Source organism: Ranitomeya variabilis, chromosome 6 (assembly GCF_051348905.1).
Source record: "Ranitomeya variabilis isolate aRanVar5 chromosome 6, aRanVar5.hap1, whole genome shotgun sequence".
Lineage (NCBI taxonomy): Eukaryota > Metazoa > Chordata > Amphibia > Anura > Dendrobatidae > Ranitomeya > Ranitomeya variabilis.
The window spans coordinates 339,498,313-339,524,441 of record NC_135237.1 but is presented as its reverse complement, the minus strand read 5'-3'; the positions used below and the strand labels follow the sequence as shown (position 1 = coordinate 339,524,441).

Genomic DNA, 26,129 nt, shown 5'->3' with positions numbered 1-26,129 from the left:
TGAAGTGGAGGCCACCGTAACATAGTGCAGTAGGGGAGGCTGTGTCAGAGGATGTCAGCCATGTTTCGGTGATGCCCAGAAAGAAAAGATTACGAGCGGTAAAGAGGTCATGAATCACATGGAGTTAATTGCAGATGGCGCGGGCATTCCATAGTGATTCAGAGAGAGGGTACAGGGAGGTGGGCTTCATGGGCACAGATTTGAGGTGGGCAAGATTTCCGGTGTTTGTAGTGGGTGGGGAGTGATAGGAGGGGGTAGTAATGGGAGGTATGACCTGTGTTTCTGAATTTATATCAAGATAAGTGCACATGAAATAGGCCAGGTGTTATCAGGAGGGAGGAGCAGCAGGGAGACTGGTCACATACACAGGAGGGGCTTAATTAGAAGTCAGAAGGGAAAATGCAAGGGGAAATAGATCCAAATGGAAAGATAAAGCCAACTGTGTTTTGGCATCAAGGAATTAAAATGAGAAAACATGCAGGGGAAGAAAACCCCCCCCCCAAAAAAAAAAAAAAAAGTAATAGCAGCCAGCGGACATACCAGGAATAGCAGGGTGAAGAAGATCAGGAAAGTTGAGTGATTGTTATGGGATTGGGGTTGCAGACAGCGGACATACCAGGAATAGCAGGGTGAGGAAGATCTGGAAAGTTGGGTGATGGTGATGTGATTGGGGTTGCAGCCAGCGGACATACCTGAGGATGAAGCAGATCGATTGTCAAATTGATAGAAATGACGAAGCATAGTAATAATAATAATAATAAAGCATCTATAGCAGGGGTTATTTTTCTGGCATATTTCGGCTGTTATCCTTTTAGAGACATCATTCTAGAGACAGACCACTCAGATGAGAGAATCATAGCACAGGTGAGGACGAGATGGAAAAAAAATTCTCCATGATCTCCATTCTGTGAGTTTGTGGAAATCAGACTGCACTCGGATGACATCCAACTGCAGTCTGATGATTTCCATGCACCAATGCTTCAATTGATGAATGGCATCTGATTTGCACTGCATGTGTTAGGGTTGGCGGATTGCACTAAATAAAAATTAATAGTAAAGTGCAATCATAGCCCAACGTCCACCATGCAGGGATGGATAGCTGCTGCTAGTGAATAACAACGGAACTAAACAGCGAGCGATTACAATTACTGCACTGTGTTAAGCGCTACATAGTGTGCACAGAACACAGAGTACCCAGCACAGTTACTGCACAGAATGGTACTTCTGGAAGTAAGTAAGAAGCTAAACCTTGTTAAACATCACAGGGATGATAGCAGGTGTCTTGCACTCGCTCTGCAACTAAACTGTGTCAATCGCACACAAGAATGAAGCAGATGCAGAGCCAAAGGAAAGAACAAATGTGACGCTAGGTGCAAAGCCCTGACGCTTTCCCTGAGAGGTGTAGCCTGAGGGTTGAACTTGCTCTGTAACTGAGCTGTGCTAACCGCACACATGGAGAAAACAGATGCTAAGCCAAGGGGTAGCTACCCAGTCCTAACCCTATCTGCCAACGTAAGAACTTTCAGTGTATAGAGCGTCACATGCAAACACCACACATAAGTGATACTAGCGCGCCTGTGTGCACCGCTGAGAGCCTTTTAAACCGTAGACTCCACCTCAAACACTCAAGCCCAGCTGGCCATGACATCGCCGGCAGGCCAATCCGGAGCCGCCACATCACCTGAGCAGCTCACATATGTATCTGGCAACCTGATATTGATTTTTGGGTCTGCACTTGGACATTGTGGAACATCGATGTATTAATATGCTCCACACACTTCTTTGGATTTCAGCCTTATACATAATAATAATAATATGAGTAATGAAACATGCTCTATATATATGTTGCTAGTTCGAAAATCTTACCCACACATCCCTTTGTAAAGGGAAATTCAACATAAAACCTCTGTTAGTATACACCATATACTGCTCACATACGCAGCACCCCACTTGGTGGTCGGAATGCCTGTTTACAAAATCTGTGTCTGATGGTAAAACCACTGGCCGTTCCCCTGTGTTACGTTCTTCCCAATCTGCTGTCCAGGAAGGAGTCGCTGGTGCATCTTGCCCACATTCTGCAGTTGCTCAGACACAACAGTCAGCAATCATGTCCAGTTCGTTGTCCAAGCGTAGCGTTCATTTGTCCCTTGTTAGCATAAATTGTTAGTTAGATAGGGCATACATATTCGTATACTTTGTCTGATGCTGGACAAAGACCATTGCTGACTTTTCCAGGCTCCTAAATGAGAATTGTGACTCTTTATTAAACTGCTACTTCCCATAAATTTTCTAAATTTGGGTAAGAAAAAAATGGTGGTGGAGTATTGCCTAGTTTCTCTACATTTTAAACACGTCTAAGAGACTGGGTTAATACGCTCCACAAACCTATTCTGGCCACAGCCTTACATATATTGGAACATGGTCATTATCACACTTAAGCCTTTTACCTGGGCTCTGTAGCACTGCCTGTCACCTGAGTAATACACTCCACAGACCTCGACACTCTCTGGGACATATCCTGTAATTACTCCATTGTTGCTCAAAACCATGCAAAAAATACATTCTGTCTGGTTGGATAGTTTCCAGAAGATGTGCGTAGGCTTGTGCAGATTGATCAATGGCACTCCTGTCTATTTCCCTTGAGGAGGCTGCTTCCAAGTAAACTTAGGATTGTACATGTTCCTGACATGGGATTCAGGCCTGAAAGACTGACCACAATACAGGCACTCACTTGCATACACTGTATTTAGAATTTAATTCTAATGCTTTTGCTGTCTGGCAGAATCCAATTTACTGACATTGAGCATACAGCTCCTCCAACTCCTGTATTATATTCACCTTACAGCGGCTTCACCAGCTTTGACAGTTTCTCCATTGGGATCTGGTGGCCAAAACAAACTGTGGAGCTCACAAAACTCAGGTTTCATGGCACCTGTTCGTCCTCTGAAAATGTCAAGTGAGGGCCGCATAATATGGAGTTGCAGGTGGTGGTGGTGACGGGCGAAGCCCAAAATTCAAATGGGCCTATTTTAGCTGGCATTGTAAAGTGATGGGGAATATACAGTATATTCCACTATCTAGTGTGATGCAGTGACCAGTGTCATATGTGAGGGTCGCTGTGTGTTCCCCTCCAGGATGCACACAGAGGCATATTGATGCCATGGGAGTGCATTGCGGCCACAGGTGTACCTGTGATTGTAATGCAGAATAAAAGTGAGTATAGGTCTTGGACAAGCTATTTGTCCAGGGCATATTTTAGAAAACCTGCTGGGCTTTTATTTTTGAAACAGACTACAGCATGGTAGTGGGGCAGTCTGTTTCCTTCCCCAGCCCAGGTTTTCCATGTGGCCCAAAGCCACAGATTCCAGTTGAAAACCCTGCAGTAAAGGGTTTGGGCATGTAAGGGTCAGTGTCAGAGTCAGTCTGGTTTTTGCAGGAGTGCAGAGGCAACACAGGCAAGTAGAGCCAAACTGCCAAGGGAGCTGAAAGGCCTGACATCCACAGCATATACGGTGGTGCAGTCACCCATGGCAACCGGTCTCAGAGGTGGACTGGCGTGTTTTTCGGCTCCAATCTGGAAGATATGTTTCCCTGCTGCAATCTGTAGGATATCGTATGCTGTGCATTTTTTGTGAGGTGAACATTAAACAGACTTTTGTTTTGCAACTTTCCTTGATCAATGCCTCATCACTGCACAGTGTGGATACAGCTGCACTACACTAGCTCACTAGCTAACAATTTGGTATGAGGGAGGGAACTCCTAAATATAGACATGAGAGCTCTCCCAAATGTATGATACAGGGCCACCTGAAGGCCCTTACCAAATTCAGGTTTCAAGGCACCTGCTGGCCCTCTGACAATGTGAAGGTAGGGCCATATAATTACATGGTGGTGAATGTGGTGGGCATGTTTTAGCTGGCATTGTAAAGTGATGGAGAATATGTATATTCCACTATCTAGCTAACAACTTTGAATGATGGAGGGACCTCCCAAATGTAGGAAAAAAATGTTAAATGAAAAACTAAAACCAAAACCCTCCATGTGAACATATGCTAAAGGGGAGGTACAATTTTTTTCATTCTTTTTTTCATTTTTATTTTCTGGTCTATACATGTAATTATGAAACAAAAATGTTTTTTAGCATTTTTCCCTATAAAAAAAAAATAGGTTTGGTTTGGTAGGTCTCTTTATAAATCTGTAAAACCAGCACAGTAGTCTGACAACATTATTCCCAGATACCATATGTGAGTCAGAAAGGCATGCAGGCATCTTCTCCATGCTGTCCCCATTTAGTTTTAGCTCTTTCCCATCCATTTCAGCTTTTTTCCTCAGGCCCCCAGACCTGTTTTTTGGGTCCAGAAGAAAAATATTCAAAAACAAGAGAAGTCCAGCTCAACAAATTTGTGAACAAACTTCTTTCTTTATTCCCCAAAAGTGCTCAGCAGAGGGTACGACAATATCAGCGTAGATAGTTACATGATATGTGACTTTGACGCCTTTCAGATGACTACGCACCCTTAATCATGATGTCTGACATTTTGGTGAGGAACTGTTTTTATGCTAAGTTCCAGAGAGGACACCGGTGTGCTAATTAGCATAGATACTTATGAGAGACAAAGTGAAAACATGTGAAATACATACAAATTAAAAACACAGGCTTTGGCTAAGTAAAAACACAACATTCTGAAAAACATAACATGATCAGTAATTGAAATAAAAAATATTTTTGGTTAAATATTTAGCTTTCCTATTGACTTGCATTGGATTTGTTATTCGGTACAAATACACGGATATTAATAACAATAATCTTTATTTTTATATAGCGCTAACATATTCCGCAGCGCTTTACAGGTTGCACACATTATCATCACTGTCCCCGTTGGGGCTCACAATCTAAATTCCCTATCAGTATGTCTTTGGAATGTGGGAGGAAACCGGAGTACCCGGAGGAAACCCACGCTAACATACAAACTCTTTGCAGATGCTGTCCTTGGTGGGGTATCCACTGCGCCACAGTGCTGCCCAGAAATTATTTGTGCCGATTTTCTTGAATGCAAATATTTCACTATTCACTCCTCCCTACATGGCTTAGATGATCCTAACTGCATTCATTGCCCTCATGCCCTGTCTCTTATGATCCTCAGCATGTTCATACCGTGATGCTGACTAACATTGAGGGTCTAGATGTCACACCAGTAGTACATATCCCTCACTGTTGATCAAGTTCATTAATATTCCATGTGTGGTGTTTATCACATTGAGGCGTGATCATGCCCTCAATTTTCATAGCATGTCACTTAAAGATCATTTGTCTGCTCTCTACCTCTTAATAGAATTAGCACCGGACATTCAAAGGTGCAGGATGCTGATGGTGCTTCCTGCCTGCACTATGTATAATACTGTATAGATATCTTTGATAATCTTTAGTATAGTAATAGGTCACTACAAATATGTGTCTCCTGATGAGTCATCCATGAATGAGATGACGAAATGCGTAGAGTCAAGGGAACTTTAATGGAGAGGTGGTGCCTGTATGCATCCAATCCATGAAGCTTAGAATACGTTGGCTATATGTTTGTTTTCTGTTCTGTACATATTAGTCATCTCTTGAGTGTCTTATCACAATTTAAGATCATTAGTGATCTAATTGTAGTTATTAATGGGGTCATTTAAATGCGTGCTTTATTAAAAGTTGTTTCAACCCTTTTTCATTGAGGTCCATAAAACCTTTAAGCTGAAATAACATAACCATGTAGTTTTTAAGAATATAAAGTCAGTGTGTAAACTGAATTTCACAAAGTAATGATGAACCATCAAAAACAAAACCTAAGATGAGATTTCATAATTTAAAATATTTTTTATAGGAAACAATATGCCTGGTGTTCTGTCATTTTATCATTAAGATACTAAACATTTGCATTTTATGTGGGCTAATGTTGTAATCCTGCCTATATTGGTCTTCTTGTCTAATGACAGATGACCTCTTAGAAGGATCAAGAGGAGTAATGAGGCAGAGTTTCTGCATGAGTCTTCTGTAGCCTCCCATTAGAGCCTCACTGGGATACTATTCCCTCAGGGGACCAAGAGACACCATACAGTGGCAGTCATTGAGTCCTGCTTCTACTTTTCCTTCATATGTTTGAAACCCATGACAGAGAAGGTCAAAAAGGTTAGAGCCTCACACCTCAGTGACTGATAGCACACATTGCTCCCGTGAGACAAGGAATTGTTCTGCCTTACTTCCTGATGATCTCTTCTTGGGCCACTGATTCATGCTGACACCCATTGAGATCAGATCATTATGCTGACATAAATACCTTCACCAGAAAACAATAGTAAACAAAAAAGGATAATCTATGAGGAATGGACAAGCAATATGTTCATTGACTGGAGGCGCTAACACATTATCGAGAAGAAAATCTAAATGGAAATCTACATGGAAAGTAGTTAAAGTCCAAAAGGAGGGCAACCAGTTTTATCTTTTGTTTTAATTTTTCTTTATCCAAAATATTAAAGGACACCCAATTATTTGTATTTTTTTTTAAATATATTAGATGTTACTAATTGTTTTTATTCATATGGTTATAAATGTACCACTTAGAATATAAAAGAAGGATTATAAATATCTTGTTTCATTAGATGCTAATATAGATAAATCTATTTTTTAATTTATCACATTATATTGCTTTGCAAAATTATATTTATTTGTATCTAGTTTTAGATTTAATGTAACGTAGATAAATTTAATTTAAGAATTTGATTAACTTTGATGGTTTTTGATTTATGTGGACAAGCTTTGTTTTATAATTTGTACAAATACAGCAAAGTCAGGTTTGTCGTTAAATGCTACATATAAAAAATGTATAATCCTCAATGAAGCAAACTGAGGTTCTACTGAATCTAGTGTTAGCGGAAAAATAAATTAAACTGGTTAGTTTAAAAAAAAAAAAACCTTTTCTTTTGGACTCATTCACACGTCCGGGTTTAAACATGTGCATGAAAATATGATACCAGTGTAATTAGAGTTTGGGAGTGTGTCCGTTTTTAACATTAGTGTCATCAGTGATTTTCACTGATGGATAAATGAATAAATAAATTGCTAAGATTCTCCTAAACTTTGCAATGTTAAATACGGACTGCACACGGATGGCGCACAGATGCCATGGCACACAAATGTTATCCGTGTGCTGTGTTTTTCACAGAATCATAGACTTGCTTAGGCATTTTTCATTTTTGATATTGGAAAAAAACAGACATGTTTCTATGTATTTTGCATGGACACACATTTCATAGAAAAACATGGACATGTGAAAAGCACCATAAATTCTAATGTTGTGTCCGTGAAAAGAAAAAAAAACAGAAACGACACGTACGTGCAACATGGACGTCTGAATGAGGCCTTAAGTGTCTTAAAGCTTCTTATTTCCTGTAGCACGATATCTGCATGGGCAGAATGGGTAGCTAGCTTTTCATTACATCAACAAGAGATTTGCTGTCCCTAGGTCTGTACCTAAATGCCAAGGCAAGGTGGTTTCATGGTGCCCTTTCTGGTGACCAGTATTCAGTGTTTAGGGACATTCCCTTAGCTACATACTTACTGAAGTGGAATCAGACTCTTTGTTTTATCAATTGATATTTATTGCCCACCTATCCCTTTGGGACTGCATATTTTTACATTGTAATGATATAAAAATGAAATGATTGCAAACTCAGCTCTCCTAGATGTGCAGTTATATAGGTAATAGTGATGAGTGAATATACTTGTTACTCGAGATTTCTCGAGCATGCTCGGGGGTCCTCCGAGTATTTTTTAGTGCTCGGAGATTTATTTTTTCTTGCCACAGCTGAATGATTTACATCTGTTAGCCAGCATAAGTACATGTTAGGTACATTGCTAGGCAACCCCCACATGTACTTATGCTGGCTTACAGATGTAAATCATTCAGCTGTGGCAAGAAAAACTAAATCTCCGAGCACTAAAAAATACTCGGAGGCTGCCGAGCATGCGCGAGTAACAAGTATATTTGCTCATCACTAATAGGTAAATATTGTTATGATGACCTGGTGGTTAGGAGCACTAGAAATGACCAGATGAGCAAACTAGTAATACAGGATGAGCTCTGGGAAGTGGGAGCTCTGCTGACCGCAACCCCTAATCCTATCACAACAACTAGAAATAGCCATGGAGCCTACCTGACTCTGCCTAGATGCCTCTTCACAGCCTAAGAGCTAACTACCCCTAAAGATAGAAAATGCAACCTACCTTGCCTCAGAGAAATTCCCCAAAGAAATAGGCAGCCCCCCACACATATTGACTGTGAGTTAAGATGGAAGTCACAAACACAGGAATGAAATAGGTTTCAGCAACGGAGGCCAGACTTAACTAAACAGACTGAGGAGAGAAAAGGTATCTTTGCGGTCAGCATAAAAAACTAACAAAAAACCATGCAGAGTGTGCAAAAGAGACCACCGCACCGACTCACGGCACGGTGGTGCCACTCTGCATCCCAGAGCTTCCAGCTAACAAGACAAAATCATGATATCAAGCTGGACAAAAAAAAACAGTGGTAAACAAATAAGCTAGCATGGACTTAGCTTTTGCTGAAGTAGACAGGTCATCTGAAAGATCCAAGAGAACTGAACCAGTACTAGGACATTGACAGCTGGCATCAAGTAACGATTTGAGTGGAGTTAAATAGAGCAGCCAGCCAAGGCTTAAACGAGGTCAGCTGGGGAAGGAACCTCAGAACCAGCAGCTCCACTCACAGCCACCAGAGGGAGTCCATGGACAGAACTCGCCGAAGTACCATTCATAACCACAGGAGGGAGTTCGAGAACAGAATTCACAACAAAATATACAATTCACTATATTGTATTTACACACATAAAACTATTCATAAAAAACTATAGTGAAAAGAGTTTTTTTTTTTACTATGCTGCTTAACCCCTTTCTGACATTGGGCATATATTTACGCAGATGTCGGACACCCTCCCTTTGATATGGGCTCCGGCCGTGAGCCCACATCTTTCCCGACAAAAGTTATCAGTTTTGAACAGCTGACATGTGTCCGGAATAGCCGCAGGAGGAATTGCAAACCACCCGCGGCTTTTAACTTGTTAAATGCCGCTGTCAAATGCTGACAGCGGCATTTAACTCGCGCTTCCGGCCATCGTCACGTGATCGCGGGTCATCATGACGGAAAAATAAATAAGTTATGGCTCTGGGAAGAAGGGGAGCAAAAAACACAAAACTGAAAATACTTTGGGGAGTTAAGGGGTTAATAGCAAAAAATGTGACACCACAGATATAGTAGGCAAGGGTTTATTGGTGTGCACATATCAGCGTATTTTTCATTTTGAGTGAACCCTTCATCAGCAAAAGTGCAGTGGCTGTACTTTTCTTAATGTAGGGATCCACAAATTCAAATAAAAATGAGTTTTCAGTTATTAGAATTTTTATGTTAATTTGAATTCATTATATGTACATTCCCAATCAGTACAGACAGGGTTTGATTCATCATCTGTGATTTTAAGTAAATTTTTTTGTTTTGTGATATTCATTGATTTTTTTTTGCACCAAATCACCAAATTCTTAAAAGTGGTGCTTGTGCTTCATGAATTTTGCACAAAATGTAAACTGCTCTTTGTTATTTTCTTTTGACTTTTTGCTCCCTTTTAAAGTAAAAAGTTTGTGCAAAAAATTTAAGCTTACACAAAAATCACTCACTGGAGTACATTGTCACAAAAATGTTGTGACTCTTTAACCCCTTAACGACCGCCGATACGCCTTTTAACGGCGGCTGCTAAGGGTACTTAAACCACAGCGCCGTTAATTAACGGCACTGTGGAAAAAGTGAATAGCGCCCCCCAGAGTCGGATTTTCTCTGGGGTCTCGGTTGCCGAGGTTAGCCGAGACCCCAGACAACATGATTCGGGGGGTTTTTACCGACCCCCGAGTTGCGATCGCCGGTAATTAACCGTTTACCGGCGGTCGCAACAAAAAAAAACCGCGATTTGCCTTTTAATTTCTCTGTCCTCCGATGTGATCGCACATCGGAGGACAGAGAAATAGGGTCCCCGATGGCCCCCGATAGCCCCCCAATACTCACCTATCTCCCCCGGTGCTCCTCGTGGCTCCCGATGGGCGCCGCCATCTTTTTTCCGCCGCCCGGCACCCGGAAGATCTTTGGGGTCTCGACTGCCGGGGGTAGCCGAGACCCCAAAGAACATGATCGGGGTCGGTTTGCACCGACCCCTGTTTTGCGATCGCCGGTAATTAACAGTTTACCGGCGACCGCAAAAAAAAAAAAAAAAAGCGATTTGTAATTCTCTGTCCTCTGATGTGATCGCACATCAGAGGACAGAGAAATAGGGGGATTCGGGGACCCTATAATACTCACCCGGTGTCCCTGGGTCCTCCTGTGTCTCCTCTTGCTGGCCGGCTTCTTCGTCGGGAAAGAAAATGGCGGGCGCATGTGCAGTGCGCCCGCCATCTGCTGCCATCTGCCGGCCGGCAGGAGAGACGTGTTGGGGCTAAAATTAGGGTTAGGGTTAGGGTTAGAGTTAGGGTTAGGGCTAGGGTTAGGGTTAGAGTTAGGGTTAGGGTTAGGGTTAGAGTTAGGGTTAGGGTTAGGGTTAGGGTTGGGGCTAAATTTAGGGTTAGGGTTAGGGCTAGGGTTAGGGTTAGGCTACTTTCACACTAGCGTTTTTTGGCTTCCGTCGCAATGCGTTGGAGAAAAAACGCATCCTGCAAAAGTGCTTGTAGGATGTGTTTTTTCTCCATTGGCTTGCATTAGCGACGCATTGCGACGGATTGCCACATGTCTCATCCGTCGTGCGACGGATGCGTCGTGCTTTGGCGGACCGTTGGCACAAAAAAAGCTACATGTAACTTTTTTGTGCGACGTGTCCGCCATTTCCGACCGCGCATGCGCGGCCGGAACTCCGCCCCCGCCTCCCCGCACCTCACAATGGGGCAGCGGATGCGTTGAAAAAACAGCATCCGCTGCACCCATTGTGTGGCGCTTACAACGCTAGCGTCGGTACGTTGGCCCGACACACTGCGATGGGCCGAGTACGACGCTCGTGTGAAAGTAGCCTTAGGCTTCTTTCACACTTGCATCGGTACGGGGCGGTCGCAATGCGTCGGCCCGACGTACCGACGCATGTTGTGAAAATTGTGCACAACGTGGGCAGCGGATGCAGTTTTTCAACGCATCCGCTGCCCAGTCTATGTCCTGGGGAGGAGGGGGCAGAGTTACGGCCACGCATGCACGGAAATGGCGGACGCGACGTACAAAAAAAAGGTTACATTGAACTTTTTTTGTGATGACGGGGCTAAAGTTATGGTTAGGGTTGGGGCTAAAGTTAGGGTTAGGGTTGGGGCTAAAGTTAGGGTTAGAGTTGGGATTAGGGTTTGGATTAGGGTTGGGATTAGGGTTACGTTTGGGATTAGGGTTAGGGGTGTGTTGGATTTAGGGTTTTGATTAGGGTTATGGTTAGGGTTGAGATTAGGGCTGTTTTGGGGTTAGGGTTGTGATTATCGTTAGGGTTGTGATTAGGATTATGGATCGGGTTAAGATTGGGGTTAGGGGTGTGTTGGAGTTAGGGTTGGAGTTACAATTTGGGGGTTTCCACTGTTTAGGTACATCAGGGGGTCTCCAAACACGACAGCCAATTTTGCGCTAAAAAAGTCAAATGGTGCTCCCTCTCTTCTGAGCTCTGCCGTGCGCCCAAACAGTGGTTTACCCCCACATATGGGGCATCAGCATACTCAGGACAAATTGGAGAACAAATATTGGCATCCAATTTCTCTTGTTACCCTTGTGAAAATAAAAACTTGGGGGCTAAAAAATATTTTTTGTGGAAAAAAAAAATATTTTCTATTTTCACTACTCTGCATTATAAACTTCTGTGAAGCACTTGGGCATTCAAAGTTCTCACCACATATCTAGATAAGTTCCTTGGGGGGTCTAGTTTCCAAAATTTGGTCACTTGTGGGGGGTTTCTACTGTTTAGGTACATCAGGGGCTCTGCAAATGCAACATAACACCCACAGACAATTCTATCAAAGTCTGAATTCCAAAATGGCGCTCCTTCTCTTCCGAGCTCTGCCGTGTGCCAAAACAGTGGTTTACCCCCACATATGGGGTACCAGCATACTCAGGACAAATTGGAGAACAAATATTGGCATCCAATTTCTCTTGTTACCCTTGTGAAAATAAAAACTTGGGGGCTAAAAAATCTTTTTTGTGGAAAAAAAAAATATTTTCTATTTTCACTACTCTGCATTATAAACTTCTGTGAAGCACTTGGGCATTCAAAGTTCTCACCACATATCTAGATAAGTTCCTTGGGGGGTCTAGTTTTCAAAATGGGGTCACTTGTGGGGGGTTTCTACTGTTCAGGTACATCTGTGGCTCTGCAAACGCAACATAACGCCCGCAGACCATTCTATCAAAGCCTGCATTTCAAAATGGCGCTCCTTCCCTTCCGAGCTCTGCCGTGCGCCTAAACAGTGGTTTACCCCCACATATGGGGTACCAGCATACTCAGGACAAATTGGACAATAACATTTGGGGTCCAATTTCTCTTGTTACCCTTGTGAAAATAAAAACTTGGGGGCTAAAAAATCTTTATTGTTAAAAAAAATATTTTTTATTTTCACGACTCTGCATTATAAACTTCTGTGATGCACTTGGGCATTCAAAGTTCTCACTACACATCTAGATAAGTTCCATGGGGGGTCTAGTTTCCAAAATGGGGTCACTTTTGGGAGGGTTTCTACTGTTTAGGCACATCAGGGGCTCTCCAAACGCGACATGGCATCCGCTCTCAATTCCAGTCAATTTTGCATTGAAAAGTCAAATGGCGCTCCTTTGCTTCCGAGCTCAGCCATGCGCCCAAACAGTGGTTTACCCCCACATATGGGGTGTCGGCGTACTCAAGACAAACAGTACAACAACTTCTGAGGTCCATTTTCTCCTGTTACCCTTGGTAAAATAAAAATTTGGAGGCAAAAAGATCATTTTTGTAGAAAAAAATGCGATTTTTTTATTTTCACGGCTCTACGTTATAAACTTCTGTGAAGCACCTGGGGGTTTAAAGTGCTCACCACACATCTAGATAAGTTCCTTAAGGGGTCTAGTTTCCAAAACGGTGTCATTTGTGGGGGGTCTTTACTGTTTAGGCACATCAGCGGCTCTCCAAACGTGACATGGCATCCGATCTCAATTCTAGCCAATTCTACATTGAAAAAGTAAAACGACACTCCTTCTCTTCCAAGCTCTGCGGTGCGCCCAAACAGTGGTTTACCCCCACGTATGGGGTATCGACGTACTCAGGAGAAATTGCACAACAACTTTTGTGGTCTAATTTCTCCTGTAACCCTTGTAAAAATAAAAATTTGAGGGCAAAAAATTTTTTTTGTAGAAAAAATGTGATTTTTTATTTTCACGGCTCTACGTTATAAACTTCTGTGAAGCACTTGGGGGTTCAAAGTGCTCACCACACATCTAGATAAGTTCCTTAAGGGGTCTAGTTTCCAAAATGGTATCACTTGTGGGGGGTTTCCACTGTTTAGGCACATCAGGGGCTCTCCAAACGCGACATGGCATCCGATCTCAATTCCAGCCAATTCTGCATTGAAAAAGTCAAACGGTGCTCCTTCACTTCCAAGCTCTGCGGTGCGCCCAAACAGTGGTTTACCTCCACATATGGGGTATCGACGTACTCAGGAGAAATTGCACAACAACTTTTGTGGTCTAATTTCTCCTGTTACCCTTGTGAAAATAAGAATTTGTGGGCGAAAAAAATCATTTTTGTGAAAACAAATGCGATTTTTTATTTTCACGGCTCTACGTTATAAACTTCTGTGAAGCACTTGGGGGTTCAAAGTGCTCACCACACATCTAGATAAGTTGCTTAAGGGGTCTAGTTTCCAAAATGGTATCATTTGTTGGGGGTTTCCACTGTTTAGGCACATTAGGGGCTCTCCAAACGCAACATGGCGTCTGATCTCAATTCCAGCCAATTCTGCATTGAAACAGTCAAACGGTGCTCCTTCACTTCCAAGCTCTGCGGTGCACCCAAACAGTGGTTTACCTCCACATATGGGGTATTGGCGTACTCAGGAAAAATTGCACAACAAAATTTGTGGTTAAATTTTTGTTTTTACACTTGTGAAAATTTAAAAAAATTGTTCTGAAGTAAAATGTTTGCAAAAAAAAGTTAAATGTTCATTTTTTTCTTCCACATTGTTTCAGTTCCTGTGAAGTACGTAAAGGGTTAATAAACTTCTTGAATGTGGTTTTGAGCAGCTTGAGGGGTGCAGTTTTTAGAATGGTGTCACACTTGGTTATTTTCTATCATATAGACCCCTCAAAATGACTTCAAAGGTGATGTGGTCCCTAAAAAAAACATGGTGTTGTAAAAATGAGAAATTGCTGGTCAACTTTTAACCCTTATAACTCCCTAACAAAAAAAAAAATTGTTTCCAAAATTGTGCTGATGTAAAGTAGACATGTGGGAAATGTTATTTATTAACTATTTTTTGTGACATACCTCTCTGATTTAAGGGCATAAAAATACAAAGTTTGAAAATTGCTAAATTTTAAATTTTTTTGCCATATTTCCATTTTTTTCATAAATAATCGCAAGTAATATCGAAGAAATGTTACCACTATCTTGAAGTACAATATGTCACGAAAAAACAATCTCAGAATCAGCGGGATCCGATAAAGCGTTCCAGAGTTATAACCTCTTAAAGTGACAGTGGTCAGAATTGTAAAAATTGGCTCGGTCATTAAGTACCAAATTGGCTCTGTCACTAAGGGGTTAAAAAGTCACAATTGATGAATTGACTGCAAAATTCTCATAAATAAAAATCACAACTGCATTGTAAGCATAAAAAAACAGGTAAGCCAGAATTAAATAAACTTAAAAAATATGCAAAAGCATAAAAAAATTCAAAAGCAATAATGAATCGGGCCCTAAATCTCCCATTGATCTAAATTTGAATTAGTTATGCTCATTATGAATTTGACGAACGAGAGTTGCCACACCCCATCCAGTCCCAGCTCTATTCAATTTGTAGGAACTCAGTTTCAAAATGTGAGAGTTGTCTCGTCTTTCGAAAAAAAATTAAAATTTTTCAAAGCTTGTTTCGCTAGACTTCTGGCATAAAAGCTCTGACAAATCGGGCCCATTATGTATTATTATGGTTGGTGGTCTTTCTCTCCTACCCTTTTTAACATTAAGATCTGCACAATTTTACTCCCCACAAATCAAATTTTGGGGAGAATTTGGTGAAGCTGGCAAATTCAAATTTCAGATTTCCTCTATATATAGAAAGCGGCTGTTGTATTCGTACCCCCCGCTGGCAATAACTGACTGCCAACCCTATTGCTGAGCTGCTTTCAGTCACTGCGGGGGCCACAGTTACAGCCGCAGCTCTCTATACACAGAGCGGTGACTGAACCTGCACCAGCACTGCCCTCGTGGCTGAAACCCGAATGCTACCGGGAGGAATAACATTAATTTCCTTCCAGCAACAGATCCTGGGCAGGTTCACAATGCTATTAACCTGCAGATTATTCCCATATCTGCAGATTAATAATGTTTTTCCACATGACAGATTCCCTTTAAAAATGGACACACACAATGGATTAAAATTGGATGCAGCACACTGATGAAACATAAACTGTTTATTTCTTGTGTACCAAAAACTGATGTCTGATTGAGGCGTTAATTGAATAAAATAGTATAAATAAAGTCTCGGCTACCGAGTAGAGTGAAAACATGATAATTGTGAGTGATTAAATGATTGCAGCCAAATTGCTCCAGTTGTTAAGGGGTTAATCTATGTTGTTCTCCTCATTAAGAACGTGTTATGCATTAGGAGACCTCTGTAACTGGGTAGAAAGTGAAAATATAATCCATCTGTTTTAAGCACGGCTGCCAACATCGCACCTGTTGACCTGTAAAAATATTTTAGAAATATCAACTACACAGATGTCAATTTCAGCTGAACATTCTACATTTTATAACATTCTGTGTTACTTCGCAGCCAGCCTTGTATGCTGCCAGCCTGATAATATTTATCATGTGAGACAAAAAGCTAAAATTCTATGTTGTAAACATTGAAAGCATAAATCTGCACGTCTAAATATGCAACTATAAAGTAAATGTTCTCCTTAGGACTAGAGATGAGCAGATCGATCAGTTGCAGATTGACTTCGAGTCGAATTTCCTGAAATGTTGTAGGTCCCCACGAAGTCAGGCAATATGCAATTCAACTTGCAAATGTTTAAAAATAAAGTCCAACTCCATTACACACACTACTGAAGACTGCATCAGCCAGAGAGTGGGCAAATAATGTCAGGTGCGGACGTGCGGGCCTCCCCATATTATCTTGCAGCCATCACATCACATGGTTTAGCACAGCCAATCAGTGGGTACCACATTATTTTTTTCTGCACAGCCCTTCCAAACATGGACAACTTATTCATTTTGGAAAGAAATTATGTCAACTTACATCGATCCTAGGTAAAGCATATCTACGGCTAAATAAACAATGTAAAAATGTTAACAGTATTTATTGTAAAATGATATTTGGTCACAAACCAACAAATTTTGAATTGGACACGGGAAAATAGTCTTCCATTTTTATTGATTGTCTGTGAGTTTACCGATAGCTGGCAGGGTTTGCTTTGTACATGAGGCCTTATAATTATATAATTTGTGTACTGTGGATTAGAGTCAAGTGAATATCTCACAATTCTATTTAGATAGATTCACTCAATTCAAGGTAGGAGAAAAGTTGTAGGTGATGGGAGGGAAACCATTCACATCAAACAAATTTGATGGGAATCAAGTTGGCCTGGTGGGGGTTTAAAATAAACTCTTATGGTTACACTTCTTTGGCCTGACCCATATCTCTCCTGCCACCACCTCTCCCTGTCAGGTATTCAAATCAGTTCCACTTTAGTCTTCTTCTCTTTGGATCTTCTGGCATTTACTGTAGGTATAATGCAGGTTATTGATGCATAAAGGGATTGTCCAGGACTATTTTTTTTCCCTATGAGCCAAAACACTAACCGGTAGGTGGGTACTAATTAAATTACCAACTACCTGCCTGTTCTATCCTGTTCCTGCTCAGAGTGGTCACTGACCACTCTTGCTGGTGATTCAACTGCTCCATGTCAACTGAGAATCTCTTCTTCCTGTCTTCTTTATTGTCAAGTTGTGACTGCTGAGGTCATGCTGATTGACAGCCGACTCCATGCAGTTAGGCTGTCAACTGGCATGACAATGGCCTCACACCTTGTCAACAGATTAGAGCGAAAGAGAAGCTGCTTCCCTGTCAATGTAGCATCTGTGGAAGCCTTAGAATTGCCGTAAGGAACAGTCTGTGACCACTCTGTGCCAGGAGAGATTTGCACTGGGCAGAACAGGCAGGTAGTTTGCAAGAACCTGCTGGTTAGTTCGGTAAAAAATAATATATTCCTAGATAACCACTTTAATAATATGTGACCATGAGAGGTGGCTGCGTTTTTGCTGGATTTGCACAATTCAAATATCAAAAAAATCAGATTAATTAGCATTCAAATTTTGGGGGAAATTCATTGCTAGTTTGATTACTCTTTTAGAATTGATTTACTCATCACTAGTAGCAGTGAAAATTATTAACAAAAGTATGGAAGAGGTTAAAGATAGATAGATACATTTTTCAGATTAAATTATATGCGTATATGTATGTGTGTGCATGCCAGACTTAACAGAGAGGTCAGTGACCTTCCATAACAGTCCTAATTTCTTTAGATTTCTTCCATCTAATATGCTTTGTGTGTTCAGCTCGATATCATACTAAAATATAGTGTTCTTACGAAGGCCTAAATTGTTGGATTAGTCACTGACAGCTCCACTGATACAGTCTGCAGTCCATCTTGGTGGTTAGGCCTTTCTATTAAAATGACATGTAACCTATTTTGCCCCCCGCCCATGGAAATTCAAATGCATCTGTCGACTTGATAAAGCACTTGCCTGGAGGGAAGTATTGTTTACATTTTCACTGCCTTCAATGGGAAAGTGTGATTCTAATTATTTTCCCCCTGCTGAAAATTAATCCTGACCGTCTTGTTTAGCATATTAGCTTTTTTTTTATATATGTATCTGTTGGAAGATTGAATTATGCATTACAAGAATGTTGGTGCTTTTGTTTTTATTTCATTTATTCAGAACTTATGTGCAAGAAGAAGCATTGAAAGCTGGTGTGAGTGAAGACTGTTCCTTTCTTTCTGCTATTAGCAAATAATTCTTCACAGAAAAAATATTGAAATGGCATATACAGTGCTCAGCCAAAATGAGTACACCCTCTCTGAAAAGTAAAATATTAATCAATATCTCACGGAATACAAGAACAGTTTCCAAAATTTTGACAAGACTGTTTCATAGAACATTTTTTTTTATCCATAACATGAAAGTAAGATTAATAATATAACTTTCATTACAAAATCTTCAGTTTTACTAAACTTAGTTAATGCAAACGTTAATACACTGACATCAACAATTACTACCAGTTTATTACAGTGAAGAGCAAAAGGGTAACAATGTTTTGACTTTCATGCTCCATATCTCACCATCCACTCCTGCTTTGATCGTGAGACTACCATCATTTTACATACAATCATCTTGGCTATCTCATAAATAAATTTATCTTGTAACTATTTAGCATGTGATTAGTTATGCAGATTCTTGTCATGTCACTGAATCATACAGTTACACTCTGTAGCAGAGCAAGGAGACTTGATCTCCCTGCACTGCCACCTGGCCGCTATGGGCCCTTGAGCTGGAAGGGGCCAGCACAGTTGAACTGTATCGCATGGATATCTATGCAGCTAAAAGCAATGATGAGACAGGGATTGACACGCTCCCTCTCCCTTCATTTCCCCCTCTTTATCTAACGTCAATGATGCAGACACTGACAGAGGACGCAATGACGTCAGTACATAGCTCCCGCTGTGCTGAGATGAGCGGGTGCTTGCAGCAGAGGGGGAATGAGGAGGAGAGGTGAGTATTGTATTTTTTTAATGGGTAGTGCAATATACTGTACGGAGGCCTATGAGGAGTGCATTATACTATATAGAGACCTTTGGGGAGTACATTATATTGTATAGAGGTCTATAGGGAGTGCATTACACTATATAGAGGCCTATGGGGAGTGCACTATACTATATAGAGGACTATAGGATGGAATATGCTATATTGGGGCCAATGGGGAGCGCATTGTACTATATGGTGACCTACGGGGAGTGCAGTACACTATATGGAAGACGATCTGATGCTGTATTATATGGAAGTGTATGGGAAGTGCATTACAGTATATAGAGGTCTATGAGGAGTGTAGTTTACTATATGGAGGACTATGGGGTACATTATACTATATGGAGGCAATTTAAGGGGCCATCATACAGTGAGGGGTCCATCATACAGCGTGGGAGCTGATGTGGGGTTTTTGTACAGTGTGGGGGTCATCATACAATGTTGGAGCCATCAAACAGTGTGGAGGCAACTAATGAGTCAGTATACTGGGGGCATTATACTGTGTATAGGGGGGCATCATTCTTTGTAGAGGAGAGACTAGGGACATCATTAAATGTTAAGTGGGCACTTGTTGTTACAGGGACACTCTTGTTATTGTGACTGTCAAATGGGGTAGACAGATGGTATTATTTATTTCTAGGGGTCAAAATGTTGGCACTGTTTTCATGTGCACTTGCACAGGGCATTAATATATTCTAGAGGTTTCTTTTACCATCTAGAGGGCACATAGTACCACACACCAGGTGCAGTAATAGGGACACATACGGCAGCAACTGCTCATCATTGGGGCATTAGCTGGATGAAAAGTTTCAGCTGGTTGGGGATAGATGGGATGGTGCCTGAAATGTGAAAAGTCAGATGTGCATTTGTTGCAATCTCTACAGCTTAGTCCTGGCTGGAGAAGTTGTCATGTCAGTCTGGGCCAGATGGAAAAGATGGGAAAAGTAAATGACTCCATCAGAAAGAATGTCAGCTGTAAGTCCCTATCTGTATCTGTACTGTGATCATTTTTATGTTCTGCAGGAGCGGTATCTACTGTCTACCAGTATATGGTCACTATATGGCAGTAATATCAGTTTTGGTCTTTGTATATAGATTTTTATTAGTAACAGTCATCTGCTAAGGTTCTAATACTTCCACTATTATGGTGAACCACCATAGTTGTAATCAGGCTTACCTGGTTAAGGGCCCATTCAGAGGTTTTGCCCCCTTGAACCAAAACCCTAGCTAACCTTATGGCCTGTTCGTAATGGTGGAGGACTCAAATGAGGATATCACTTAGCATGGAGACTAGGGCCAAAGGGTTGGGGCAGCTATTGTGGTGGGACAGGTGAGCTGCCAGTTGAGTTTATCATTATTTGGTACTGCACTTATAGCGATATGACACTTGTTAGTTCGCTACAGAAAGATAGGTCTGTATTTCCAGACTTCTTCAAGGGCTTAGTGGTAGGTGTGTTGTCCACCTGAATTCTTTCATAGTTAATGTTTCACAAATGGTCACTTTAATATGCAGTAGCATGCACATTTATTATGTGATAATTCCATTTTAAAGAATTTATTAAAATGTTCATAATGAAACTTAAATGTTATACTTTTATGCAAAAAAAGACTGAAGTATTCTGTGAATGATATCTTCATTGGTGCATCAGAACAGAAAAAAATATATTTGCAAGCTTTCAGAGCACGAAGGCTCCTTCTTCAGGCAACTTTTAAAAAAGTAAAAATAAACTTGTAATGCAAATCTTCTATGAATAAATTTTGCTGCCAACTGTAAAGATGTTTTATGCACACAAGAGCTGTATTATTTTCTCGATTCTCCTATATAGTTTGACTATATAAGCATGTGTAATTTTTTTTTTAATGTGATATTTTCAGATGGTACATGGCATGGTTTAACCCCTTCACCCCTGGTGATATTCTGTTTTTCGTTTTCGTGTTTTCCCCCTTCTTCCAAGAGCCATAACTTTTTTTCTCCAGCCATATAGCCATATGTGGGCTTTTTTTTGTGGGACGAGTTGTACTTTTGAATTATATCATTCATTCTACCATATAGTGTACTGGAAAACGGAAAAAAAAAATCCAAGTGCCTTGAAATTGCAAAATGTGTGCTATTTCACAATGGGTTTTGTTTTTTTTAATTTGCCATGTTCAATATATGGTAAAACTGACCAGGCAATATGATTTCCCGGGTCAATATGAGTATGCAGATACCAAACATGTATATATTTTTTTTTTTTTAAGTGGTGATAAAAATTCAGAAATTTGTAAAAAATATATATTTTTTTCTTTTGTGGCTATTTTCCGAGAAGCATAACATTCTAATTTTTCGCGATCTGGGGCTGTGTGAGGGCTTATTTTTTGCACCCTGAGCTTATTTTTTACCTGTACAATTTTTGCGTGGATATGATAAATTGATCATCTTTTATTGCATTTTATTGCAGTGTTGTGGGGACCCAAAAAATGTAATTCTGGGACTTTGATTTTTTTTTCTAGTTATGCTGTTTACCGATCAGATTAATTTATTTTATATTTTGATAGATAGGACATTTCTCAATGGCAATACCAAATATGTATATGTTTAAATTTTTTCTAATTATTTTTATTTTTAATAGAGCAATAAAAGGGTGATTTAATTTTTTTTAGATTATTAAAACTTTTTTTTACTGTAATTAATAGTCCCCTTAGAGGACTTAAAGCTTTGGTAGACTTATCATCTGTGCTATACATAGCAGTGTTGCAGCAAAAATCACAGGCCGCCGTTCACAGGAGAGTCTTCATGGCAGGCACGGGGGTCTTCAGTAGACCTCCAGATGTCATGACAATCCATCGGTGCTTCCTGTCTGTTCGCATTAAATGCTGCTGTCAGTGATTGATAGCAGCATTTAACTGGTGGATTTTGGATACACCCAGAGGTGTTAGAGGCAGTTGCTGGCTGATATAATCAGCCATCGAATGCTGGGAAAGATGCAATCTCAGTGTGTGAGCCCTGCATCAAAGGCAGGGACACGGTTGATGACATAAATATGTCATCGGTCATGAAGGGGTTAAAGTTTATCCTTTCCCAATATGGTCAATTTTAATTTTTGTGCTTTTGTTTTTTTTTTCTCCCAATAATCAGGGAGACAGCCTAAATACATGTGAGGATTCCCTATTTTAAAGGGAATCCCCACGTGTTCAGGCTACCTAATGGCCACAAATCATCCAGTGACAGGGACTCAAACATAATATACGAGCACATACAAGATACTCGGATAACACCTGTGCATGTTCATCTAAGACGTTATCCGAGCATGTTCTCTCATCACTAGTTAGGATAGTACTTGGCAGACACCACTAAGCAATGTACGAGGCTGCTGTCTTCTGCCATATTTATTGTTTACTCCCAGTTGCTTTAGCAGTTTTCATCTGTTCGGTTGAGGTGCCAGGTGCCAGACCCCCACCAATCTCATATTGATGACTTATGCTTCGCTCATGTCCAACGCATTTCAAATTAATGAATATTCACAATTACTATTTTGCTCTGTTAATCTAAATAGGCTCAAATTCTGTGCTAACTGGCTTCTTGGGTTGGAGCTGGGTCCACACTAGCATTTTTACATTCAGTTTGTCTAAGTTCAGATCCATTACTTTCATTTTATATTTGTGCGCACATTTGCTTTTAGTAAAAGAAAAAAGGAAACTGAATCAAATGTACTAATTTATTTTTTGTTTATGGGTAATGCATTGAAAAGGAAAGCTTTTAATGTAGCTACATGTATTGTATGGAAGTCACTTACATTGGTTATGGCTTCCATAAAGAGATTGTTTAAAACCGAAAAAATGCTAGTATCATGGTCATAGTTTGTGTTTTTTGATACAGCTTCAATTCTTCTGCATAGACAGAAAAATATTTAGAATTGAGAGTCCTCAGTGGTTGATACCTATTAATGGCTAACTGAAAAGATGGTAACAAATTGCAAGCTTTCGAGACTACATACGTCTCTTCATCAGGCAAAGACTAAAACAAATTCTGAAGAATCACATATTTATGCACAACATAGTATAGAAAAAAAAAAGGGAGAGGGGAAAAAAACCATGGATAAGCCAGGTGACATGAAGCAGAATTACCATGGGTGATAAACAGTTACGTCCATAAATATTGGGCCAATTCTTAGATTCTTAGATTCTTAGTTGATGTAAAAAGACATAAATCCGTGTGACACATTCATTCCTGCAGTTAGTGTCAAAGGTCATCATCAGTTTATATTCCCAGACTCTCTTGTCTTTTTGCGATTTGAAGTTACCTTTTAGTACAAGTAATTTCATGTCCATAATGTTATGATTTGGGAGACAGAAATGTATTGCCACAGGTATATCTATTCTTTTTTCTCTTATTGTATGGCGGTGAGAGTTCATCCTTGTTCTCAGTTTCTGCCCTGTCTCCCCCACATACAGACCCCCAGTTGGACATAGACATATATTTAAAAGTTACAATGTTGGATATATTCATCTATCACTTGAGGAAGCCTACAAGCTAACTGTATACTGTGATATTTTTGGCTCATGAGTCCATGTAAGCCAAATATAGTAAGTAGAATTAAATACAAGCAAAAAATTGCATGATGTGAACATACAGCCTGTCATCCAGCAGAGACACTGAGCAGCGTGTGCTCAGTGTCTCCCTGTGAACTCCTGTTACCTGTCTGATGGCACCGCGAGTGGGATAACTTTCTCACTGCTAACAATTAAAGCTGGAAGAAGACGTTAGACAAGGAGATACTTCTCAGCCCAGCCTCTTCTCATCTGCTCAGCTCAGATTGGGTAACAATAAGGAGGTGGAGGCCCAGGAGGAGGCATAACAGGATCTGGTTACTAGCGCAACATAGTCTAGTACCCACACAAGCTTTGTCCCGTCTCTCCTACATGGATGATTTGAGGAGTTGAATGAGAAGGAAAAGAGGGAGGAGTAGGAGGAGATGGAGAGTAGTCATCATGGTGGAGACAGGGAAATATCTGTAGGAAGCTTGGTACATATGGCCGACTTTATGTACCACTGCCTTTCCCATGACCCTCGCGTTACATTCATCTTGGGCAAAAAAAGAATACTGGTTGTTCACCCTGCTACACTGACACTACTAGGAGAACCTTACATTTAGAGGGGTCTACTAAAATTGGGCTATACCAGAAGGCATTTGTGGAACATATGTTGAGAAATTTCCTATTAGACAACACCAGTGGCAAGGAGCAAACTTTCTTGCCCAACCAAGGAGGAGAGATGAGGAAGACACACACCAGGTACAGCAGACGCAGGGGTACACTGTCAGAGGCCTCGGCCAATTTCATGACACTATCCCATTGTCCATGCCCTGATGACCAGGTATTTTTGACAAGGAGAGAAAAGTTTTTAAAGATAGTCAAGCAATACCTGGCCAACAAAACCAGCACACTCCCTAATTCCTTTGCGACCTTCAACTATTGGGTCTCAAAGTTGGACACCTGGCATGAGCTGTCCCTCTATGCAATGAAGGTGTTTTGCTGCCCTGCTGCTACTTTCTTGGCTGAACGGGTTATAGTGCTGCCAGGGGAGTCATAACAGATAAGTGCTTTTGGCTGTCAACTAAAAATACTGACAGGCTCACTCAAATTAAAATAAACAAAGCCTGGAATAGCCCCAACATTTTCACATCACCAGATGACGGCACCACATAAAGTGTTTGTAATCTTAAATATTTGAATGAGGCCCACCAGTTGTTGCCTTCAAGGGTCTATGGATGACTGGATGACCCTATTTGTAAGCTTTCCTTGGCTTTGCACTTTGTGCAAAGCTTTCATGAGTTTAAGAGCACTACAACTACACATTCTTAATATTTGAATAAAGCGCTACAGTAGGTGCCTTCAGGGGTGATTTGATGACTCTACTTTTTGATTGTCTTTGCAATGTGTGCAGAGCTTTATGAGTGTAGGAGTACCACAACTACACTTTGTTCATAATATTTGAATGATTACTAATACTATAATTGGTGCCTGAAAGAGTGTATGGAGGACCCTGCCTATAATTGTTTCCTGGCTTTGCACTTTGTTCAAAAGCCTTTATGAGTGTAGGAGTACCACAACTATACGTTAACAATATTTGAATGAGGCAATAAAGTTGGTGCCTTCAAGGGTGTATGGATGACCCTGCTTCTAATTTACTCCATGAGTACCACTACATGACAGTTTGAACAGAATGTGTATGAGGCCCATCTTTATGTCTAAAATAGAGTGTATCTGAGACCATCTTCCATCAAAATGTTGGCAGTTCTTGTTTCCTTCATACATTACATTGAAATTTTCAATTTTTAATTTTTTTATAAATATTTAAATTTTGCTTTACTTAAATTATTATTTTTAAAAATCCTTTTTACATTTTGCTTTATATAAAAGTCATTATACAGGAAAAAATGTTTTTTAACTTTTTCCTGTAAATTCCAATTTCACATTGATTTTGGATGTTTTATTGTCAGTCCTTAAAGTGGAGTAAAAGTGTGACACCATTGTTCTCACCAGCGATCTGGGAGTCAGTGATGCTTCCAGGTGTCTTCCCTATGCTGTTCTCCTTCCATTCATCACTTTTTCCATCCAGTTCAACATTTTCACTGACAGCCAGACCTCCTTGTAGGGTCTGCCAGAAAAATGCTTGGATTTCGCATTGACTTCCATTATACTCCTTATTTGAAATGTTCATCCCAGCCTTAGGAATTGCTCGGTTCGAGTAAAGAACATTCAAGCATTTTATTGCTCGCTCATCCCTAATGATGACCACAATTGATGACCACAATTCTGCCCTTGTCTGACATTTTTATAATGATGATGTGCATATTTTTCAACTCCTGCAGAGCACGCTCATGATTATTAGAAAGATTGGTACATTTTTTGGATGAGGTAGATTGATCGCTTAGTACATGCGGATTGAGAGTTTAGTTAGGACAAAGAACGCAGATGCTGTTGAAACGCATTTCCTCTTCTCTCTGTTTTTTGTCAATATTTATTTATTTTATTAGCACTAGTGA

General features: G+C 40.5%; 1 protein-coding gene across 2 annotated transcripts in view; it reads left to right on the top strand.

The window, feature by feature from the left end:
- The window catches only part of LOC143782428 (uncharacterized), a 150,625-nt gene that overhangs the window by 96,218 nt on the left and 28,278 nt on the right, over positions 1-26,129 (top strand). The gene's annotated exons all lie outside the window — the stretch shown is intronic.